Here is a 7,908-nt window from a genome sequence, read left to right on the forward strand (position 1 = left end):
TTCCCATACCGGGAGTTGAACCCGGGCCACCTGGGTGAAAACCAGGAATCCTGACCACTAGACCCAGCTAGACCATATGGGACCTCTTGGAGTGTTGGAGTATACCATGGTTGTTTTGCTTCTGATGTGACACAGAGTAAGTACAATGCAAACTTGTGACCATTTGGATGAGCCATTCTCATGATTTACATAGAAAGTTGCTTCCTGTTTGGTGCTTTCCCTGTGTGTGGGCAAAATAAGAGCCCACCAAAAAACAACAACAAAAAAAAAAAAAAAAAAAAAAAAGATCAATGCAAGACTCATGCTACACAGCATGAAACAAAAGTCCCTTTCACTGAGCGTAATATTTCTGTGAGATGTGCAGTTCAGCCAGTGCTACCTGCTTTCCTAAACAAACGTGTAAAAAAATGTAAATCACCAACGGTGGCGTCTGTAAGGACTGGAGTGTAGAGAGACGAAAGAAGGACGATAAAGGATCGCAGCAGGAGTTTGAAGCTGTTAGGAAAAGTGGGTTAATCACCAGCCTACAAAGGAATCAGTTTAGTAATCCAGTTTGTGCTGGACTAGTTAGCTTAGCATTTCATTCAAACTTAACCTGGCTAATCCTCAGCACACTACAAACTTACTTTGGTTCCTTAAGTGTTGCTCATGCATTTCTTATTGAAGTACCTTCGACTGTATAAGTAATTTTAGACCGTATTGTTCTGAACATGTGTAAAGACCTAGAGATACACAAACTGAAAGGACTCATGCAAATTACTTACAGTTTATATGTCAGCCTTTAAAGGCCATACAGGAGGAATTGTCCTTTTCTTTACAAATGCAGGGGGGATGGTGCGGTTGGGCTTGCAATAAATTGCTGGAACACAGCCTGATTTTTTTCTTTGTTTGTTTTTTTTAAACACAATGCAGTTAGACTTTTTGAACATAATGTACAGGATAAAATAAGATCTACTTACGATCATATTAGGAATTTTTCCCACCATGCCACCTATAGGAGTAGGAATAACGAATAACGCCCTTGCTTTCTTCCTGTGTTTGTCAGTATGAGCATATTGGACCGTAACTGAAAAGCAAAATACAATAAAAGGTCACTGATTCTTATCTGACAAAAGGTAGGACTGTAGATAAACAGAGAAGGTTAAAAATGTATAATAATCTGGTGTTTAATGTCATCATAAGGCCTGACATTTACTCCTTGACTCCTGGATTTCTTTGCCTATATTGGCCAGCTGCTGCCTGATTTTAAAGCACGTGACGGTGTGGTGATTCATCCAGATAGATCTTACCCGACAACTTAATACTTAATATACTACAATATATACTTATAGATGCTATTAAAATCAGTGATTTACATACAAATTCTTATCTAATTTGCAGTGTGCACATATGAAAATGCTTACTCTCCACTACATCAGGCAAAGCCCTGTAGTGTTGGAACTGGTAGAAAGACTTGCATGCACTCTGAGTTGATCTCCTCCACATGCAGCAGGTTGAGCACTATGTTGTAGGTTCGTTAGAAGCTGCTGTTCAAAGGATCTGCAGAGCCCTGCACAGCAGGATGAAATCACAAAAACATCAACTGGACAAAAGTACAGCTGTGATAAATCATGTATTCTGATTAAAATGTCAGCTTTTTCCTAAAACGGGCCAAGAAATCTAAATAACTGCAGGCTGAAGTCATTTTCTCCACTTAAAATAGTGATTTTGTAATCACAACCTCTGAACCACAGACATCTTTCTCCAAGACTCAGTGCAAGTTCAGAGCTGTCACAGCGCCAACGAACAGTTTCAAATTAACACTACTTCTTTGAAAAGCTGGCCCGCTGCGTATTTATAGCAGCGCAGCTATAAATGTGTCAAATCAAAGGCAGGGGACAAAGACTCTCTGGCTTCTTTGTGACTCTGTGTTAAGGTTTGACAGCACACCAAGCGGCCTCATGACACACAGAACAACTTCAGAGTCACTGCTGACAACCTCTACTCAGTGGTTCACACAGATTCTTAGTAGGATTGTAATTTGTATGAATGACTAGAAATGCATCAAAGAGGAGTGTGTAGACAGCTGTGAGGTGGTCTGCAAGGACACGATTAGGAAGAAGACTAGAAGTTGAAAACTTCATGACTTGATGGTTAATAAGAAGGATACCAGATTATTCACAGCTGGGCACACCTTCTTATTCACCATGAAAAAACAGTCGCTCTGTCATCCGCTCCTCTCCTCCCAGCACACAAAGACATGTGGATATACTCTATTTCTGCATTGCTATAAATCTGCATCACTCATCTATGTTGTGATGTGGAGAGTGAAGCACTTTTCCAAAGGCCTCTGAGGACTGTGCATTGAATCACACATGGCACTGACTGAACTCCACATTTTTACCTCTTACCAAACTAAAAAAGTGTTCAAATGATCCAACTTTCAATCCAGGCATGCGATCAGCTTTTGACTTGGAAGAGAGATTTTTTAAAGAATGAAGGTGAAGTGCGAGTGCCTGCGTGGAGCTTTGGCACTATCGGAGGCAACAGATGTTCCTGATGAACCTCTTGGAGGGCAGTTTCACTCTCCCTCTCTCAATTTCTCCAGTCCTTAGAGCGCATAAGAGCCCCCAGCTTATAAACAATACGTGGCTGTTTATGTGGCAATGCAAGCTGCAGCGCTTGAAGACCTTATAAAGGCTTCAGAGCAACACGCTGCATAGTAACTGCATACTTCACAATTTATGAGGAGCTCTGCATTTTACTGGCCTCTAACAGAAGCCATAGAAAGACAGATTTCTTTCTGGAGAAATCTTTAAATTTTCCAAACATGCATATCTAAAGTAATACTGCTGCAGAGAAAATGATCTATTTACAGGACTTGACATTGCTAACCATGGCATGACTTTGCTGCCTACAGATGATTTATTATGCAAAACAAAGAAAGAAATAAAATAAAATAAAAGATCAATGTATGTGTCTGACTGTGTGCTCTTCCAACGCTGTGATTTTTGCCATCAATCTTGAATCAATTTTTGGCACCTTTCCCTCATTTCACAGTGTTACTGTCACTGACTGTTCATTACGCAGAAGTTAGCAGCAGCACAGTGCGACACTATGGCTAAAGTCAATCTGAAAACAGTAACATCTGGACCATTTGCAGAGCAGATGCTGCAACACTGTGCTTCCACTCTAATCAATGAATCTGGCTACACCACACCCAAGTTGTGGACACGAACCAGTTGTGGACACTGTTCTTTTTCCTAGGCAGGAGGACTGTGCAGCATAATTTTTAACAATTTTAAAAAAGCAAGATATGAGTGCATGATTTTATTTTGGATTTTCTCTATTCCATGCAGAGTCTGAAGTATACATATAGCCTCAAATATATACAAAGACTCATTTAAATCTTTTAATACGTTGTCCTGAAGGTTCCACAAAGTGTTTCAATTTGACAGGGTCTTTTGAGTTCGAATTAGTGAGAAAGGTTGATTACAGCAGGTAGTTTCTCTTCACAAAGATAAAAACGATTTGTTTGAAAGCACTCACTGGATTGACCAAAACTCGGCATAATAAGAAAGTCCATGGACCTCAGTGAAGATCTAAGGAGGAGAACTGCAGATTTATGATGGGAAAGTCTCTTGGAGCCATTTCTAAATAACTCCAGATTCCAAGATCATCAGTTTAAACAACAGTACACAAGTTATTAAAATGTGTTACCACACTCAATGGTCTGGAAGACAGACCCAACTCACCCTCAGATGAGAGGAAATTGTTCAGGAACAAACCAGAAGCCACCAAGGCTTTCTGGCCTGCCGTGAACTGGAAACTGCTGGAAAACCTGTGTCACTATCCAAAGTGAAGCTTGACTGAAATTTGAGGCTTATGGGCAAACCAAATGTCTTCTGGAGAAAGGTTTTATTCAGACAAGATAAAGACTGAGCTATTCGGTTACAATGACAACAGGTATGTCTAAAGGAGTGGAGATGAGGTTTTCAAGCCTAAAAACACTGCACCAACTGTCAAGCATGGTGGAGGCAGCGTTATGCTGGTATTTGTAGTAATCTTTTATTTTGAGTCCTACTAGTTTTTGCTCCATTCTTGCTGATAGTAGTTTGCATTGTATTCCTGTTTCACTTTATCCTGCCTTCCCTGTGTTTCCCATGTTTAGTTAATGTTTTGCCACTCTCTGTGTTCCCTTAGTATGTTGCCCTCCTCTGTCAAGTTGCTTGTATTAATTTCATTAAGGTGATTGTGTTTTCTCTGTTTAATTATTACTTCCTGTTTTACTTTGAAATAATTTGTGCTCCTTGTGCTTTGCTTTTAGTTTTGCTTCCTTTGTCTAGTCTGCTCTGATTTGGTTCACCTGTGTCTTGTTCTCCACAGCGGTCTCCACTTCCCCTAATCACCCACCTGTGTGTGTATTAGCTGTGTCCCAAAACGTCGGCTGCATCCTTTGGAGGACGCGGCCTTCGCAGTCTACGTGGGCCGGGTCCTTCGAAGACTAAGAAGGCCGGAAGTGCGAGGCTGTAAAATGGGACAGTCTAGCCTTCAGATTTGCGTCACCGCTGTCTTGGTGGAGTTTAATAAACTCAGCCGTCTGCTCCTTGCTATCTAAAATATAACAGGAAACTGGCATAAATTCTTGACCGTCTCATACTTCTGTTTAAGCAGTTTTCTGTTTGACGTTTATTCAGCTGTGTAAAAATCCTGGAGGAACCCGATGGATTAATAAAGTTTTATTTAACTCATTCACTGCCATTGACGTCTATAGCCGTCAATGGCAGTGAATGAGTCAATGGGTTTAACTCATTCACTGCCAATGGCTGGCAGTGAATGAGTTAATCTAATAATCTAATAACTTTGATCTCAGCCAAACCGATTTACTCCGGAACAAATAAAACACCGATAAAAGCCAAACAATTACATTTTTAAGTTATCTGAGTGACTTATATATCATGTTTAACCTGAGAAGCGAAAGACAGTGGAGGTCTGAAAACGATGAAGCTGGAAGTCCGCTGCTCTCGTCAGGTCGAGTGACCTTTGAACCCCCCGGCTAGCTATCGAGCTGGTGGGTAACAGACGTCTCCGAAAACATCGGAGCACTTTTGCAAATATGCGATGTCTTGATAAACCAAGCAGATATTTGTAATTTACACAGCTACTTTCTCGTCTGAAAATATGTTAAAAGTTTATTTTGTGACCCAGAAAGATTAATAAGAGTAATTTTAAAACTTAGTAGCGGCCGCCATTGTTGGAAACTAAAATAGGCTGGGCCTCGCTATGAATTCTGGGATATGGTAGGCCACGAAGGACACACCCGACCCATCCTTCAAATTCGGGGAAATGAAGGACGCATTTGTCGTCGCATTTGAAGGAGTCGATGAATTGGGACAGCCTTCGTCGGCCTGGCTGTGACGTAAGCGGCCTTCAAATGCGGCCTCCGGAGGATGCAGCCGACGTTTTGGGAGACAGCTTATTTTCTTACGCAAGGTGTTGTCCTAGAAACAAATTGGTCACAAATGGTTTTTCGTTTATTTTATTTGTCAAAAACACAGATAAAGTTTCATAGCACTGTAAAGTCGCTGAAGATAAAATATAATCCAAAACAAAAGCTCAACTTTTTGTTTTGCCTGTGACTCAAAAAGGCTTATACTGAAGGTGTGCTCCAGGTGTAACAAGTCATTCGCTTTGTGTATGATGTGTTCAGGGAATTCAATGCCTAGAAGTCACTGCAAGTATTTGTTCATGCATCATTACCCATAGTGTTTACTTTATGGGTTTACCTTTATTAGTCATATTCATGTGAGCACAGACTCCCTCGATCAATGAAGCTCACTGACTTTTGGCAAATTAACTCTTAGTGCCGACTATTTATTAAATTTTTGTGAAAAATATTTTAATTCAAGCCTTTAAAAAAACTTTAAACTCTCTAAAAGATGAACATTTCCTAAATCTCAGTTACAAATAGTGCAGCAGTCCTGCAGAGATTGACCAATTTTCTTATTAAAGTTAGCATCACATAGGGTGCCTTCGGAGGAAAGCACCCTATGGTCTGTTTGGGGTTAGCAGTAGGCCTCCGTGATGAATCCCCCTCTATATCTCCCTCCTTAACAGTAGCTGTTAATCTCCTTACTCAGCAACAGTTCTGCTCACATGATCACAGCTGTCGAAACCAAGGAAACAGAGGATTGGAAAAGCATCCCCATCCCTCGTAGTGGAAAAGTGTGTTGTAGGATCAGGCTATAGTGGTCTACCCACAAACAGCTATGACCGCAACAGAGCTGGTTTTTATAACGTGACTCATCACAGCAGAGCAAAATAACAGGAGCACAGTGTTTGAGCCCGTGTTGACATTTTGTGTGCAGCTATTTAAATTAAGGCTGTCTTTTCTGAGCAGGAAAGGGACTCTGTGGACACGGAGAAGAGTTTCGATGAGGTTTTACAAGGTGTCAACGCCAGGTTCAGAAAACTGCTTCCTCTGGCGTGTAGAAACAACATCTCTGCTTAACTGACACAGTTTGTTGTCCTCGTCCGAACGACAGCCCGCTTTCTCAAGACATTTCTCGTCATCTGGAACAAACAAGCACTGCATTTTTTAAGATCCTACGCAGCTACTCGGTTCGTTTCTTACAGATTTGAGTCATTTTAAAATGCTACAAACGCAATTAATCTTGGCATATGTGTGTTTAATGCTGGACAACGCAGAGAGGGGTTATTGTGGAACTGGCTCCAAGGAAACATCAAGCACTCAGGGACTGAGCAAGGCTCTCATGACTCTTTTGAGTTTTTGTGCTAAACACATTATAGTATTTGCTGTTGCCGCTGAGCCGTCTCTGTGTCCATCTCAGTCTATGTGGAAACTTAGTCACAGGTCTTTATTCATGAAACCATTCTGGGAAATGTTCCTTCTTATGAGGCTGTATTAATCATAACCTTGGGGCACCACAAAGTCTGACAGCTCAGTATTTACTTTTAAAATGTCAGGCGTCAGTGCCGGGGAGACTTATTTTACTTGTTTAATCATTAACAAATTTACTTTTAAAAAAGTCTAAAGCATGGGGGGAAAAGTTCAAGTTAAGGCCTTTGCTTAACAGTTGTTGCACTGAGCGAAGTGCAGGAGGTGCCTGATGAGCTCAAAGGCACAACGTTGGCAAAGTTCAGCTCATTTGAACCTTGACCACTCCACACCATGATGAATGCTCACACAATTAGATGACAAAAACAGAGCAATGCTGACTGCCAAACTCCCGCATCGAGCCATCAGGAGTAAAACGCTTTTTAATGGAAGCAGATTGCCATCCAATTAGTCATGTGGCTTGTTGATAGGTTAGATTTGTTAGCTGCCCTCCCATTGGCTCCACTGATGTGTTAAACTCTCATTTTAATTCAGGTAATGAGTAAAAGAGGAGCAGCTTTCGTTACTCCTTACTGCATGAAAGCATACCACAACCAAGATGGAGAAGAAATATAAGCTTTGTCATGGACTTAAAAAGGCCTTGAAGTTAGTAAAGGTTGAGATGCATCATGGATAAAATATAAGATTTGTTCTTGGAGTTTGCCCCACACCAGGGATTAATACTGTGTACATCTCAGCCTCGGTTGTTTCTATCTCGACTGATCTTTCAGTGTGATGCTACATTTCATGTCCGTAAATCAGAGGAATGCCCAAGGGTGAACAAAAGATCAGCGAGGTCAGCAGAATCATTAGGAACCATCCCCTGCAGACACAAAGATCCAAACAAAATTCACAGCTATGTAACCAGTCCATGCTGAAGCACTTGGCTGTGCAAACTTCATCAACCTCAGGCTCTGCCAACAGCAGGAAAAACATCTGCCATACTGCTCTGTGGCCAAAAACAATGGCCTTAACGCTGCGGGTCAGCCTCCCGAGCTAGATCAGTATCGAACTTATCTGTTTTTTGCTGC

The 7,908-nt window shown here is 41.2% G+C and overlaps 1 non-coding gene across 1 annotated transcript; it reads right to left on the reverse strand.

The window, feature by feature from the left end:
• On the reverse strand, positions 1-82 carry trnae-uuc (transfer RNA glutamic acid (anticodon UUC)). The gene has a single exon. It is a non-coding gene; the product is annotated as a tRNA-Glu (tRNA).
• Positions 83-7,908: the final 7,826 nt, after the last annotated feature.

This window comes from Aulonocara sp. 'chitande type north' Nkhata Bay, linkage group LG7 (assembly GCF_057382095.1).
Source record: "Aulonocara sp. 'chitande type north' Nkhata Bay isolate Kocher_YH1m ecotype deep benthic linkage group LG7, A_spYH_male_GT1.1, whole genome shotgun sequence".
Lineage (NCBI taxonomy): Eukaryota > Metazoa > Chordata > Actinopteri > Cichliformes > Cichlidae > Aulonocara > Aulonocara sp. 'chitande type north' Nkhata Bay.